Source organism: Alligator sinensis, unplaced genomic scaffold (genome assembly GCF_000455745.1).
Source record: "Alligator sinensis unplaced genomic scaffold, ASM45574v1 scaffold615_1, whole genome shotgun sequence".
In the NCBI taxonomy this organism is placed as follows: Eukaryota; Metazoa; Chordata; order Crocodylia; family Alligatoridae; genus Alligator; species Alligator sinensis.
Window position 1 is genome coordinate 2,504,211 of NW_005841982.1, and position 15,229 is coordinate 2,519,439.

Below are 15,229 nucleotides of genomic sequence, written 5' to 3' on the forward strand. Positions count from 1 at the left end.
ACTCTGAAAATATTTTTATTAATCCAACTTCAGAAGTGACAGAATCCATGCCATAATTATGTTGATATGGCCATAAAGCCAGGCACAAATCCCTGTATTGCATTTACACCCATCTTACTCAAGCAGCTCTCCTTTTCTCATCTCATGATATGCATTTTTACATCACTTTTTTGACTGTTCATTAATTAAACTTTAATATTATTCTTTATTTATTTTTGATGTTGCTACTAATGAGTTTGATGCCACCAAGGTTAAAAGATGCTTGAGAAAGAACAACTTTCATCTCCTAAGGTAAAGCATATTTGTGTGTAGCACTTTTTCCTCTGAGGCATACAAACAATTGAACTGACCTGGAGAAAAAAAAAATGGGCAGGTGAGAAAATGAGAGGATGAAGGAAATGAGAGAGTTTATAATGGGTATAGGAATTGGGCTGCATTAACAGTATTTTCCTACATTTCCTTGAGACATACAAAACATTAAGGAAGACTTCTGTATGAAATTCTCTGCATAAAGTAGCTTAGCAGAGAAACAAGGGTCAGCACAGAGAATTGACGTCCCAAAGGCAAATCTTTTGGCATAAAACAAATGCTCTTTTAATTAGGTTATTCCTGGACTTACAGTCTAATTAACAATTAAGATGCATGGAAGATGTATGATGGAGGATACATTTTCCAATAACCTCGGATGTACAAAGTTTATCTTTGGCTGATCAGAAAAAAGGAGGGGGGCATTGCCAGTTAAATGTGTTTAATAACTTAATTGTGCTAGAACATGGCAGTTTACATCGGGAGATAAAACCCAGTATTCTACATTTTGGGCACAGGGACTTTATGTATTTATTTATATGTATGCATAAATATATTGTGTCATGAAAAGCTTACTTTTTGAATGTACCAGAGTCAAAAGATAGGTGGAATTAACTGCAAATAAACAAAATTGTAAGGACAACTAATAGTTATAATAGTAAACTGTTATATTTGGTAGAAGTAGCAGAACAAGTTCCCATCATTATCATTATCAGTTGTTGTGTACATTATGACAGGGATGCATTTTGAGGATGCACTAAAGCAGGGGTCAGCAACCCCTGGCATGTATGCTGAGCATGGCATGTGAGGCCATTTTCCTCAGCACACGTTGGGGCCGGGGGCAGGGCTAGGAGGCAGCAGCTGTTTACAGCCTCCTGGCTGCAGCTGGCCACAGCTCTAGGTGCCCCCAACGGGCACAGTGCTGGCACCTGCTGCCTCCCGGCTGCAGCCGGTCCTGGTTCTGGGTAACTGCTGATAGCCACAGAGCCCAGGCTGCCCAGAGCCTGGGCCAGATGCAGCCGGGAGGCTGCAAACAGCTGCTGCCTCCCTGCCAGGGCCCCAGCCCTGGCCCCAGCCCCAGCCCCAGCTGCCTCCCAGCCCCAGCTGTTCCCTGCTGTGCTGCCCTCCCCACTGCTTCTGCAGAGTAGCGTGTGGAACCCAGCATGGCGGGGCACAGTGGCAGGCGCAGAAAGCTTCCTGCCACTCCAAGCTCCCCGCTGCCTTGGCCACACTTCCCCTGCAGGCAGGGGCAGCAGCGAGGGGCACAACCTTGCATGCTGTCCATGCTGCTCCTACGCACACAGAGGAAGAGTGATCCGGGCAGCGCAGAGCTTGCAGCAGCATGCAGCTTCCCTGTGTGGCTCCTCTGTGTGCTGCCGCTCTGGGTTGCATATGCTGCACTCCTGGCCCTGCTACACTCCCCTGGACCCTGCTTTGCAGAAGCAGCAGAGTGCAGCACAGCAGGTAGCATCGCTGGCGTGTGTTGCCTCCCCAGAGCCTGGGCCTGAGGCTGGGGCTGGGAGGCAACTTGGTCCAGGGCCGCAGAGGCAGAAGCTGTTTGCAGCCTCCCAGCTGCAGGTGGCCCAGGTTCTGGGTAGCTGCTGATAGCCACAGAGCCTGGCCTGGGGGAGCTAGGGGCTTTGGGTGTGGGGCAAGGGGCATGAGCAGGGCTGGGGGCTGTTGTCTGGGGACCGACACAAAACAAATATACAAGATCAAAGGGAGTATCAGGAGTTTTATTTATTGTCACTAGGTTCACAATTTTTAGAAAATCTGGTACTTACTGTAAAAACAAAACAAACCAAAAAAACTGGCAACATTTATTAACTATCGTTTTTTTTTATCTGGCATGCCAGCACTCTGGCACCTTCCAAGGTAGAGAGTGTGGGGGTTTTTGGCACTCTAGCCAAAAAACGTTGCCTACCCCTGCAAGGAAGACAAGTCATTTTTCAGACTTTTTTCCAGGGAGCAATTCCCATGTACAAAGACTTTCAGAGCTTTCATTACTTATCAGAGGAAGGAGTTTGAATTTCATTTAGCAAATAAAATAGCTTTGCTTTCTGTGATTATAGACAAAACATAAGAGGCACAAGTGAGAATTGGGCACCTAACTGTTCTTTATATCTTTGAAAACCTCCTCCTGCTTAAATAAATAATCCATGTCAGAGAACTTAAAAAAAAATCTTGGTTTAGAAATTTTAGAGCTGTTGAAATAAAATTGCATTCACTGTGAATTTAGAAGGATTTAAAAGAAGGCTTGTAAATGGTTGGGACTCACAATGCTGGTGGGTTTGCATAGGCCACTTTCTCCCAACCTGTATAACACTGGACCAGAGAAGGGTCCTTTGCTGTATCAAGGGGAGGAAGAAGACAGTGACCTAGCTGCCTCCTTCCTTTCTGAACAGGGTGAAAGCACCCTTTTCTGGCCAGAGAAAAGATGTCTTGGTATAGTGCTACATTTTAGACTTATTGCACTGTCTGCACACATGTTGCTTTCAAACCAGAAGTAGTGTAGCAACTGTAAGGTACCTACAAACATTACACTTCAGTTGGTGGAATTGCAGTTCCACCTGTTAAAATGTCTTGTGTACAAGTATCCCCAGTACTTTAACCAGTTAAAACTTGTCAATACAGTTGAAATCTCTAACACATCAGACAAGTTGAAGTATTAATCAATTCAGGTTCAAGAGTTGAATTAACCACCCCAGTTGACTTGAGGTGCAGGGATGACTTCTAGCACCCCAGCATGCCCTATAGCCACATTCCCTAGGCAACTGTTCTGTGACTTGGACTGAAGTCTACTGCTGTACTCTGAGGCATAGCAAACCCCTTTTTATGACATCTGAGGGGCTAGGAAAGCCCAGTCCCTATACACATCCCTGAGGTTATGAAGTTGTTGTCAGCCCTGCTACCCTGAGCTGGCAAGGGAAAGCCCCTCCTGCACCAGATACCAACTGCCTAATGGGAAAGTGTCGCACCCCATGCAGGGGGCAGGGGTTCTGGCTGCAGTGGAGGAGGTGCAGCCCAAGGTGTCACAGACAAAGGCCACCTAATGCAGCCAGATCTCCAGCTTCAAAAGAGAACAGATTCACGTGGCCTGCTCTCTGATGGCTTGACAGCTGTGATGGAAAGAGAAGGTGTTTTGTGGGGAGAGATGTGATTGCCTGGGGCAGCAGCCAGTCAGCCCTGATCTGTGCCATGGGACTGTCACATTCTTACCTGTTTCCTGGCAGACAGGGGATCTCACGCTAAGATGCATGCTTGAGGCACCCTGCTTTCTGTGTGGCTGGCTGGCTGTAGAGCACACAGATAGCCCTTTGCATGTTTTTACAGGTTTCAACCGGTTGAGCTTCAGACAGCTTAAACTACACAGTTAAATTTCAGCTGGTTGATCTGAACTGTTCTACACACCCTTAGCGTGCTGCTGCACACCCACTAAAAGACTCTGCCTACATTGCCACAAGGTAGTTTACAGTATTCCCACCTCTGGAAGTAGTGTTTGTAGAGTTTGTACACCTTCTCTGTGTAGTGCTGCTTGCCTAGGTACTGGGAAACTGTAACTTACTGAGTGTTTTTGTGGGACAAACATTAAACTGGGTCAAAATAATTTTTTTTAATGGATTAGGGTTGTCAAGACTACTGAAGCCTAAGTGGGATGTTCGGTAGCTCTTGATGAATGGTGGCTTTTATAAGGAGATTCTTCTCTATTTTCTGGTGGCTTGAGAAACAGCCAAGTGAATGTTAAAGACTCAAATATCATATGCATCTTTTTGTCTGTTCTGAATATTGGAGAAGTTAGCCCAGATGCTCTGCTCCCACAAAAGGATTCTGATTTGCCTTGCTAGTTAAATAAACAGTAAAAAGCCATTATTTTGCTTTTACCTTGAAGAGGGAAGAATTCTGGACTTGAGTACAATTTGTAAATAACATAAGGCACTGTGGGGAACTGATTGACAGTTTGCTGGTTGTAGGCAGTGATGAAGATGTAGGATTTGAGCTGTGTCTTAAAATAAGGCTGGGCAGCCAGTAGGATGGAGTGAAGTGGGAAGACTGTTCCAAGTAGCTGATGCAAACAGCATCAAAGAATAACGCTGTGGCAGAAGAAAGGAATGTGTTAGGAGGGGAAGAGTCCAAAAATGACATAGTCAAGAAAACAAGCAGAGGTCTAGCAAGAAATGAGAACATAAAGATAGATTGGTGTAGGATCTACCTCAGCCTTAAAAATACATTTTGGGGTGGGAGATAACCAAAGGGGACAATATATGTCTGCATTTTATTTTTATAACTTGCTTTCTAGACTACTGCTTAGAAAATAGTGGATGCTTTTGTGTGTCTGGCAGTTACATTCTGCCTTTCAAAAATGTTAAGAGTTGCAGCTAAGTGGAAAGTCCTGTGAGGGGGGAGAGACTTGTGCAAATCACCGTGACAAGTTCAGCTACAGGAAAAACTACTTTTACAGGCTTCAAACTGATGTTTTAGGGTGTGTGTAGATAAAACAGGGCTCCTAAATTGAAGTGTTAGGTGATAAAAAGCACCGCTTCAATTTAGGGCGGATTAAACCTCTGTACTGTGCACACACTTTACCTGCCTCTCCAGCGGGGACCTGCTGGCAGATGAAGTGGTCCCAGGGCGGCAGGGAGGGCTGGTGCTTCCCGCCATGGCAGAGACAGCCCCCGACAGGCGGCACTCACCTACAGACACCTTGGTGGCTTGGGTGGTCCTGAGGGACACCGCAGCCGTGGAGGGAAGCACTGGGCCCTCATGCAGCTCAGGCAGCCAGGCTCTGGCGGAGATGGGGGGGTGGAGATCAGGCTCACTGCTTGTCTGGGGAGGAGACTGCTTTCCTGGGCTGCTGCCAGGCTGCCTGCAGGGCTTCCTGCAGAGATAGGGAGCTGCACAGAGCCTGATGCTTTGCTCTGCAGCTGTAGGGGCAGCAAACTAAAACTCCTCAAAGGATTTTTAGTTTGCTGCGCCCCGAGCCATTTCAGGTGCATTATGTCACTGAATTTGCTACTGCAACTGTAATTAATGTGCAATACACCACTGAGGCGTGAAAACACTGACACCATTAAAGTGGTGCAAAAGCATCTAGCCTGCTTTAAAGTATCATGCAACATTTTTTTTACATATCAAAGCATGATGGCTGACTTACCCACAGTATAAAAATTATTTTAGTGCATCTTAACTTTTCTTTATTTTGTATAGTTGTACTTGTTGAGTTTAGAAAAACAAGATACTTTTAACACAGGTGATTAAACTGTAGAACTTGTTACCACAGGGAGCTATTAGGACCAAGAATTTAACAAGATTTAAAAAGGGATTGGATATTTATAGGAATTTCCAGAGACAACATAATTAACATTAACAAAAACCTCAGAAGAGACTTTAAACCTTATGCTTTGGGGCTTAAGTCAATCTCTAACTATTAGAGAACAAAATGAGACCTGTCTAGGGGGGGTTGATTAACCCACATCTGCCTACTGTGGGTTCCACTTAAACATCTGGTGTATAGCTGGGTGGGAAATGTTGTTTTTTTTCCATCCCACCAACATTTACCAAGGTTTTAGACCTTTTTTTCCTGTTCTCAATTAAGATAAAGCCAAAACAACAATCTTTTTAAAAGAAACCTAGTCACAGAATAGCTATTTCTCAACGGTTTTGGGAAAGTGTCTTAAAGTTTGTTCTGCCTAATTCTACCTAATGTGTCTTACATCCTGGGTGAGTATATTAACTCAGAGAAAGAGGCCTCTCTTTCTTTCCATGTAAAGAAACAGAAATTCTACAGTGGGCCCGAAAAGCCCTTCACAATAAGTTTGCTAGCTTCCTTGAGTATTTTTCAAAAGTTTCTGATTTGAGAAATCAGCATATTATAGCCAAAAATACTGTTTAATATAGTTTCTGACCTGCATCAATCTGGTCCTAGCTAATGTCGCATATGTGATACCAGATTAAATGGATTGTTGGTTTTAACCAGTGTGGGCAATCTCTGTTTCTTTTGTTAAAAAATCTATGATAGATATGGAGAAGCAAAGGTAAGACATGAAAAGGTAAGACATGATTGGTCAATGAATCTTTGCCAGACACTCAATTTTAACCATCTTGGTCATATTGAAGATGGTTTCTTACTTGTACTTTGTGAACAAAACTGGGAAATATTGTTGTCACTGATCTATAGGTAACTGTGTGTGTGTGTGTGTGTGTGTGTGTGTGTAAAACAGGTGCACAATTACCTATAGATCAGTGACATCAATTTTTCCGAGGTTTTTTTCACAAAGCATAAGTAAAAATAGGTAATATGTATGTGTTCAAGAGCACTCAAACTAAACAGCTGCATCATGTAGCGGAGATCCATTATGTATTGGAGAGGCACTTTCAGAGCCCACAGGATGCTCCAATTGGTAGATAGGACATAGTGATATGGAAAAAGGAGCCAAAAATGTTTCAGGCCTTCAAGCTTCTCATGTACTGCTACTCATCAACAGAAGGAAACATCCAACCCCTGCCAACTGCTATTGAAAACCTAGAGGTATGGCCTTCTTAAGAATTTTTCAGCTATTGGCTTCTTATTAGAAAACTGCATTTTTCCCTTTCAGATGTGGCAATATTTTTGGTCAGGTATCTACTTAGGTGTTTGGGGCTTCTGAGAGGAAGATGGCATGGGAAACTGTTGTATTTCAGTTCTCTCCCACTATTTTACTGCTATTCAAAGTCAACGATACTTGACTCTTACACACTGAGAGTAGAAACATGGCTTTTCACTCCTTGGATTGATGGGGTGGGCATAGAATCAGAATAGCATATTTGAAAATTAACAGTGCAAGGAGTCACCTTCTCAAGCATAATACTTACTACACTCTTCATGTATGAACCTGAAAACAGAAGCTGGGTGTGCAGAGACACAGGCAAGAGAACTAGAAAACAGGAAAAAACTCCCCGCAGGGAAAGACGAGGCTGTCAAAACAGAGATGGCAGCACACGAAGACAAAAGACAGCCATGTGATCAGTGTTTCCAGAGCAGCTGCTCTGTGAGAATAGAGTGGCCCCAGGAAGCGGGGGGCGGGGTGCAGGAGGAGAGGAGCAGCAGGGAGGTACACTCAGAAGTCCGGGACAATGGGTGAGAGCTGGGGAAAGCACAAGAACTGGCTCTGAGTGGGGAGAGGTACCCAGTTGGGCTCTACTGCTCCATGGGACTGTGGCTGAAGAAGTGGCATGGGGAGAAGTGGTGCAAGTGGTGCGAGAGCTCTGATGGAGAGGGGCATGCTATGGGAGAAGTGGCTATGGCAGACAGGTTCCACCTGAAGCTGGGGTTGGTATTTTTTATTTACTTTGACTGTACTTGTGTTCTTCAAACTGAAGGTGGGTCCATGGGGTAATGGTGCCAGTGTGGCAGCAAACCCACCCAAAACCCAGGAAAAGACTGGATCAGCCAGAACCACAGGCTGGGGCCAGAATCTGGCCACAGGTAAGATGACCTGGCAAGAGAGGCACAGATTGAGAGACTGGAGGCAAATCAAGCCCCAGGAAGAAAGGTCCCAGACAGGGGTTTTCCCTTCCCTTCTGATTTGAGCTATTTAAAAGCATGACAGTAGAAGGCAAGTCATCAAAAGGGCAATTAAGGTCCTCCTGCAACTATATGCAAAACTTACCTGATGCTGAAGGAAGCCAGGTAATCCAGTCTCTTCTGTGTTGTTGAGATTTAAAAAGATAAAACCTAGAACAAAAGAAGATAAAGAAAGTTATACCATTCAAGAAAGGCAACAATTGTAATCAGCAGTCTAACACCAGGGTGGCACTAGGATGCAGGGTAAGGGAAGTTGGAGCCCCAGAAGAAATCCCTGCACAGGTTGTCTTTAGCTGTCTGTGGTAGAGAATAAGCAACACCTCCTGACTAGTAACATCAAGAAAAAATCAAGACGTGGCAGGAGAGAGTTGGACCTCACTGCAGTGAATTACAGGCAAGTAACAGCAGGAGGAATGGATCGGCCCAAGAAGGCTCCAGGTTGCAGAATACGTAATCTCAGTCAGGGATAACCCTCCCACACTGTCTTAATTTGATTTGGGGGGGAAGCTATGTGGAATATTCTTTATTTGTTCTATCAACCAGATTAACAACAGTATATTCCTATTCACAGGTGTAAAATCCTTATGCACAAGTGATTACACACTCCTGGATTGTACTTTAGTCATGAATAGTTCATAGACTGTGTCTTTGGTTTTCATATGTAAGCCCTGGAGGGATTGCCTTGTGCCTAACATCTTATTCACTGATCTCAATTTTTAGACTGGAAAGAAATAAGTGGTTTCTTGTGCTCTTTTCCAAAGTAAAATGTGTTTTACATGTCTTGATAACAATACAAGGGGAGTTTTATATAGTCTTCAAATAAAAATAAATAAATAGATTATATATCATTCTTTAAATCTGCAATAATAAATTTATTGGTCAGGGCTTTAGTTTTATAAATAGATATGATACTTTGTGCTATCCCTAATTAATGAGGAAAAAAGAAGACAGAACAAATGGCTCCAAGATAATTGTAGGAAGGCAATGAAAGATTCTTGAGATGCAAATTAAGAAGACTGCATCCATCCACATTGCAAAATGGGAAGTTAGATTCAAGTTAATATCAAACCCAGTTTATTAACAATGTTCTAGCTGGTAAACTAATCCAGGTTTAGGGAATTTCTGAATCTTTGTTGTGGATGATTGGAGGACTTCAGGACAAAACCCAAGTAAGAACCCAGGTTAACTCTTTTTGAAGAAGACATGCATGCTCTTAGTACTGCAGGCATGGACTGTGTGAATGTGAATTGTTTGCCATGACTAGTGGAGGCTGGTTCTTTGGACATTGCAAGAGCGGTAAAAAGGGGACCTTGACATGAATATGAAGCCCTTATTGTTAGCAGTTGTTATGTTATTACGCCTATAAACCTAAAGGCCTAAAATTTTGTTTAGCAAAAGAAATTTAATTGTAAGGTGCTTTAAGGATGAACACAGATATACCTATCTAAATAAACAACATTGTGTTCTAATCCTTTAATCCCATTAAAATTGTTACATGTAAGGGACAAGTGGGCATTTCATCAACACATGAACTGCTTTTTTAGATATTGCATTAACATCTATCATAGTCCTGACTTGGTAACACTTATGGAAGCTTGCAAGGTAGAACTTCAAAGGGAAATATGATGTATTTGGATTAGATGCTTATTGGTTGAAAGTGTATGATCTAAAGTACAGCCAGGCAGATCAAAACACTGAGCAGGAGGACTGGTAAAGAATTTGCCATGTGGATTGTTTTGTGAATTGGTTGGTAGATGAATTAGTTTTTATATTGAATCATTTCTGTGACATCAACAGTAATGTTTGTTTTTTGAAAAAAAACTATATATAATATAAACCAGAAATGGGCCTATAGACTGAAATGTCTAATGATGACGTGAGTATTCTATCAGAAAAACAATGGTCCAAAATCATACTAAGTCAAGGTCAGCTGTAGACATCACCTACAGCTACAAACCTTTTCAGAAGTGGAATGGATCAAGAAAGGTGATGACTCATAAAGCTGTAAGAAAACAAGAAATATCCTTAGGGACATATTTTCTGCCACTAGAATCTTATCAGTGAAATTTAAACTGCATTCAGCAGCCTGACCCCTGTGCAGTAGTGAACTCTGTACCTTTTCAGACAAAGCAGGGATGACGACCTTTCAAACATCCCCCCCCCCCCATTTATTCAAAATGTCATGCAGAGGTAAAAGAAGAGGGATTTGCTCTCAACTTCTCTCTGTTTCTGTGGAAGTGCTGTGCTCTTCTTGCCCCTCCCCAGGTACATAATTAATTTTAGAGCTGCATTAACATAATTATATCCAAAAAAATATATCTTACCCCTAAGGCAAACTGGTAAGAGAAATGTGCTGAAGATTTCAGAAATATTGTGGCATTGGTGTAGAAGGATAACATGCACCTGATATCTGTTATTCTGCAGAAATCAGTGTTTAGGTATAGAACAACAGGTTATGTAGCTTCTAATTTTTCTGGCCATGTAGTTGATTACTCAGTGTTCAAACACTATTTTGTTTTGTTTGGGGTTTTTTTTTTGCCTTTTGAATGCCTTTCAGTTATGGTCTCTTAATCGCCTTACTAGGAAGGTCTATACTTTTTGAAATTCTGCCAGTAGTAACAGTGCCTGAGGCAGGATATAAACAATGGATCATTTTTAAATATTTGTAGTATCTATACTTTAAAAATGTATTTCACGTATGTAATATGTAATGTGTTGACCATGTTAATCCACAAGTAAAATTTTTCAGTTTGGGTTTTAGAATCTAGTGATTTTTTTTCATATAGAAAAGACTGCATATTTAAATATTAAAATAGATGGCTTTTTATAGTAGATTAGAGTTCAAATAGTCATAGATATTTAGCTAAAATTTCAAGCACAATGTGGTTCCTGATTCTGATGGAGTTTTATGAGAAATACTATTTAATAAATGCTAACTGACCATGGAATCACTTGTTGAAAATTCTGTATGTAAAAACATCAGAGGAAAATCTTTCTGCACCAAACATATTGATAGATGGAAGTATTGTATACCTAGGTGCTAGATTCTTTTTAGTGCAATTATCATGTAACAGCATGTGTCAATGAATATACAGGAAGGCAGAAAAACCTCTTAAAATTAAAAAAGGTGCACATACAGAGTTGTAACACGTTTTAAAGCGACTTTTAAGGGCTATCTTTTTTTTTTCTTAGGTACCTCTCTGTAGGAGGAAACACAGGATATTCTGTAAGGCTCTATATACACTATAGACTTACTATGCTAAGTAGTGGTAACCTCAAGAATTTTTGGTAGGCTGCTTTCTAAATTGCAAGTGGAACAGATATAACTGGATGCTTCTGTACCCTGGACAGCAGCAGCACACAGAGTAGTGTCAGTGACTATGCTGCCGGTGAGAGTGGTGGCTGAGCTAGCAGCATAGCTGTTACTATTTTTGTACACTTTCCTCTACCCCTTCCCCCACAGTCACCCCATTTCATTATGCTACTGGCAAGTTAAAGTCATTGGCAAATGGCCAATGCTGCAGGCGTACTAATTGGACGTATCACTCTGCAGTGCTAAATAGCCATTCTGGGCTAAGGACAGACATTCAAAAAGCCTGAGCTTGAATTGATTCAATCTTTGCAGGTTAGTTAAACCTGGCTAGGCTGAACTGACATTCTCTCTGGACCAAGGACATTTGGGCACATGCCTACAGTGGCTCAGGCTAGAAGCCAGGGGGTGCTAGAGCAGCCCTCCTTTCTCTTCTGCAGTGAGCTGAGCTGAGTGGAGCATAGCCCGGCCCTGGCAGGACAGTCTCATTAGGGAGGTCTGCCTACAAGGTCCCAGGCTTTTCCCTGCTGGCTGCTCAAGGGGTGGGAGTGTTGCCAGAGCCCAGCCCCAGGCTAGCACTCTGGGGCAAGGGGAGGAGGGTGCAGTGTATGCATCTGTTGATTATACAGAACTTTTCAATCTCCCTCCCTGCTGTCATACTGTCTTCAGCAAAGTAATAGGCAAGCAAGCCAGCTGGGGCCTGCTGGTGATAACAGTCTTTATCACCCGATTAGCAAAACAATGGCCTCTCTCCATTACTTCAAACTTCTTAAACAGTTTACTAGCTGACCTGTTAACTAGCTCCAAACAGCCCTAAGCAGTCACTGCCTGCCTGCCTCTGTGAAATTGGAGACAGAGAGAGACACACACACACCTCTCTCAGCATTAGCTAGCATACCACATGCCTAGGGTCCATGGGGCTGGGGTACATGCTATGGAAGATGGGAGGGAGAGAGGGGAGGAATTTCTTGCTTAAGCAGCGAGGGGAGGGGTAGGGCAGGGGGAAGCCAGGCAGATCCTGCTGTGTCTGCAGTCTCTGCTGGAGACTTACACAGTGTTAGCTAGCATTCCATATGCTGGCTATAGCCTGTGTTGTGGCAAAGAGGAGGAAGGGATCCCTGCTTGAGTGAGTGGTGAAGGGACAGGGATAAGGGGATACAAGGAAGCCAGCAGACCCTCCTGTGCCTGCAAGTCTCTGCTGGAGCTCTGGCCCGGGAGCAGAGTAGATTGGCCAGCCCTGCTGTGGAGCAGAGAGCTCTGCCCAGCCCAGAGAGCATGCCGGGATGCTGTGGGGGGGGAGGTTCTGATTTAACTAAAATCAGGAAGGGGTCTGGGACAGACATTGCATAAATCAGTTGGACCCAAATCAGTTAAATCTGATACTACATTCAAACAGGTTTATCTCAAACTGGTTTTAGCCATTTTCAAACTGATTTATGTGCACAGTGAACATCTGTTCTGTTGCAGATTTAAACCCATTTCTGATCACTTAAACCAGTTTATGTGTAATGTCTGTCCCTAGCCCTGGCGTGCCAGGCTTTGGTTCTATAAGGATCAAGTTGATCAGCACACTTTCTTACATATTCCTAACTTCTTTAAGTCCTGTTTTCCAAGAGTAGAACTAGTTAAAAGGCCCATTTTAGATGCTTAGATGAAGAGAGGCTTTCTTTTTTTAACTTGTAATCACAACTGGAATAGCACTCTTGGTGCTATTAAAGAAGGAATAGAATCAGTCAGTGTAATTAAGATTTCATGAACACTCTTAATCTAGCCCTGTTTCCAGTTGCTCATGCTTCCCTGAAAAAAAATTCTGTTGGGGCAGAAATTTTTCAGTTTTCAGGTTTTGCCTGAAGGTGCTAAGCATTTTACAAGAAACATTGACAATCTGCAGTATGAAGATAATGAATATGATCTACTCTTTGCATTATGAAGCGAGCGCTCTAAAACTGAGAAGTGCCTTTTGTGTAGTCTGGTGGAAATTGGTTTGGATTTAGCAAAATTAGAACTACTTAGAAACAGCACTTGCAGTGCACTGCTCAGTACTAAACTCAAAAAGTGTGTGAAACTTAGCGAAGTACATGGCCTAAGCTCCATAAGGCTCAAAGGATTAATGGAAACTTCAGGGGAAGGGGGTTATTATTTATTTTATTGTTGTTATTTTTTTAAAGAACTGCCTCCTTCTGAGCTTCTTATCATAACTAGCTATATATATATATATATATATGTCTGTTGAAGCTCATGAGATTTCTTTTGGCCCAATCCTCCAGATTGTCTAGGTCACTCTGAATCCTAGCCCTACCTTCCAGCATATCTACTACTCCCTGCAGCTTGGTGTCATCTCTCATTAGCATAGTTTACTATGAAGAAAGCTTGTGCGTCGACAAATGTACATGCTTACTTCACAGTAAATCTCCCTAATCCCATGTACATTTTCTATGGTGCCATAGTGCTCATGCAGATGCCTGTCCAGGAGCAAAATCTGTTCCCGGTCAGCTGTCCACCAGGGGGCAGGAGATAGCTTCATGCCCCTGGGAGCTGCATGTTGCCAGGGCGGGCTCTGCCATAGGAGCCTGGGCAGGGACTATGTCTCCCTGCCAAGCCCTGTGTCCCAAGATCATGATCATGGAATGGGGGCTGGGATATCTTATTTCCCAACCCCCACTCTGCCATCATGTTCAGGGAGTGGGGGGCTGGGAGACACTTATCTTACAGCAGGGTCTCCCAGCAGGGGCCCCACCATTGCAGAGTCACTCCTGGGAGATAAGGGTCTCCAATCCTGAGCCCCATGACTGTGGACTGGGTGCTTCTTGGAAGCTGCCTGCTGGGTGGGGTGGGGGAGCCTGTTACCTGTCCAGGTCCACAAGCATGGAGCTGGGAGTGGAGAGGGGGGGGAGGGCAGGCTGGAGAGCTTGTTTCCACCCTGCTCATGGAGCTGGGGGGAACAAGCTCCCCATCCCCAACCCTACATACCTGGGTGGGGACAATGTCCCCCTGCCCCAACAGCAGGGAGCTTCCAGCCCCTGCTCCCTGATTGTGATTGCAGAGCACTGTCTGGGCGCTTGTTCCCAGCCCCCACTCTGCAATTGCAGACCTGGGGCTGGGGACAGGCTGGGAGCTTGTTCCCAGCCCCGACTCTGCAACTGCAATTGCAATCATGGAGCAAGGGCTGGGAGCTCCCTGCATAGGGAGAGTTCCCTGCCTAGCCTGGAGCTGACTGGGACCTGACCCTGACCAGGACAGTTCCCAGCCAGCCCGAGGCTGCTCAGGGATGTATGTGTAGTCTGGAGGTGGCTGGGGACTGTCCTGCTTTGGGCAATCCTCAGATAACTCTGGGCTGCAAATACAGACTTTCTTGTGAAGCCCATGCCTGGCTGAGAACTGTCCTGGTCAGGGGCAGCAGATTCCCTGTGCCTGAAGAAGGGTGTTTGTGCCTGAAAGCTTGCAAAGAACATTTTTTTCCAGCTGTTTAGTTTATCTAATAAAAGATATCACATTTACCCAAACTACCTGGTCTGGAATACTGTGTCTCTTATCTAATATCCCACATTCAGGTAAGGTGAATTCAAATGGGAAATTTGCAAAAAAGAGGTACAGCAGGATTGAACAGCGTATGTTATGAGAAGTATGTCTATACTGGTTGTTGGGACAGCCTTCAAACACATACCTGGCAGTTATTTACATGTATTGCTCCTAATCATAACTCCTGGCATCAATCTAGTTTGGTCTCAGAAGTGTCTCAGATGGCCGGACCCGACTTGAGGTGATCTAGAAATTACTCGGTTGTTGGGCGGGCTGGTGAATGGAGAGGCAGACAAAGCGTATTGGTTGCAAAACAGCTTTACTTACGCCGCTAGTAGCCACGACGCAGGTGGTCCGGTCGCTTAAACAACTACACGAGTTGCTCCAGCTGGCAAGGCTCAGGCCAGCGAATCCGTACACGAACCAGGCCGGCAGGGAAAGCGTACGTCGAGGGATGGCGCTCGGCGACGGGGAGACAAATCGATAGTTGATCAGGCTATCGATCAGCTCAGCCATGAGTCAGGAATTTTCCA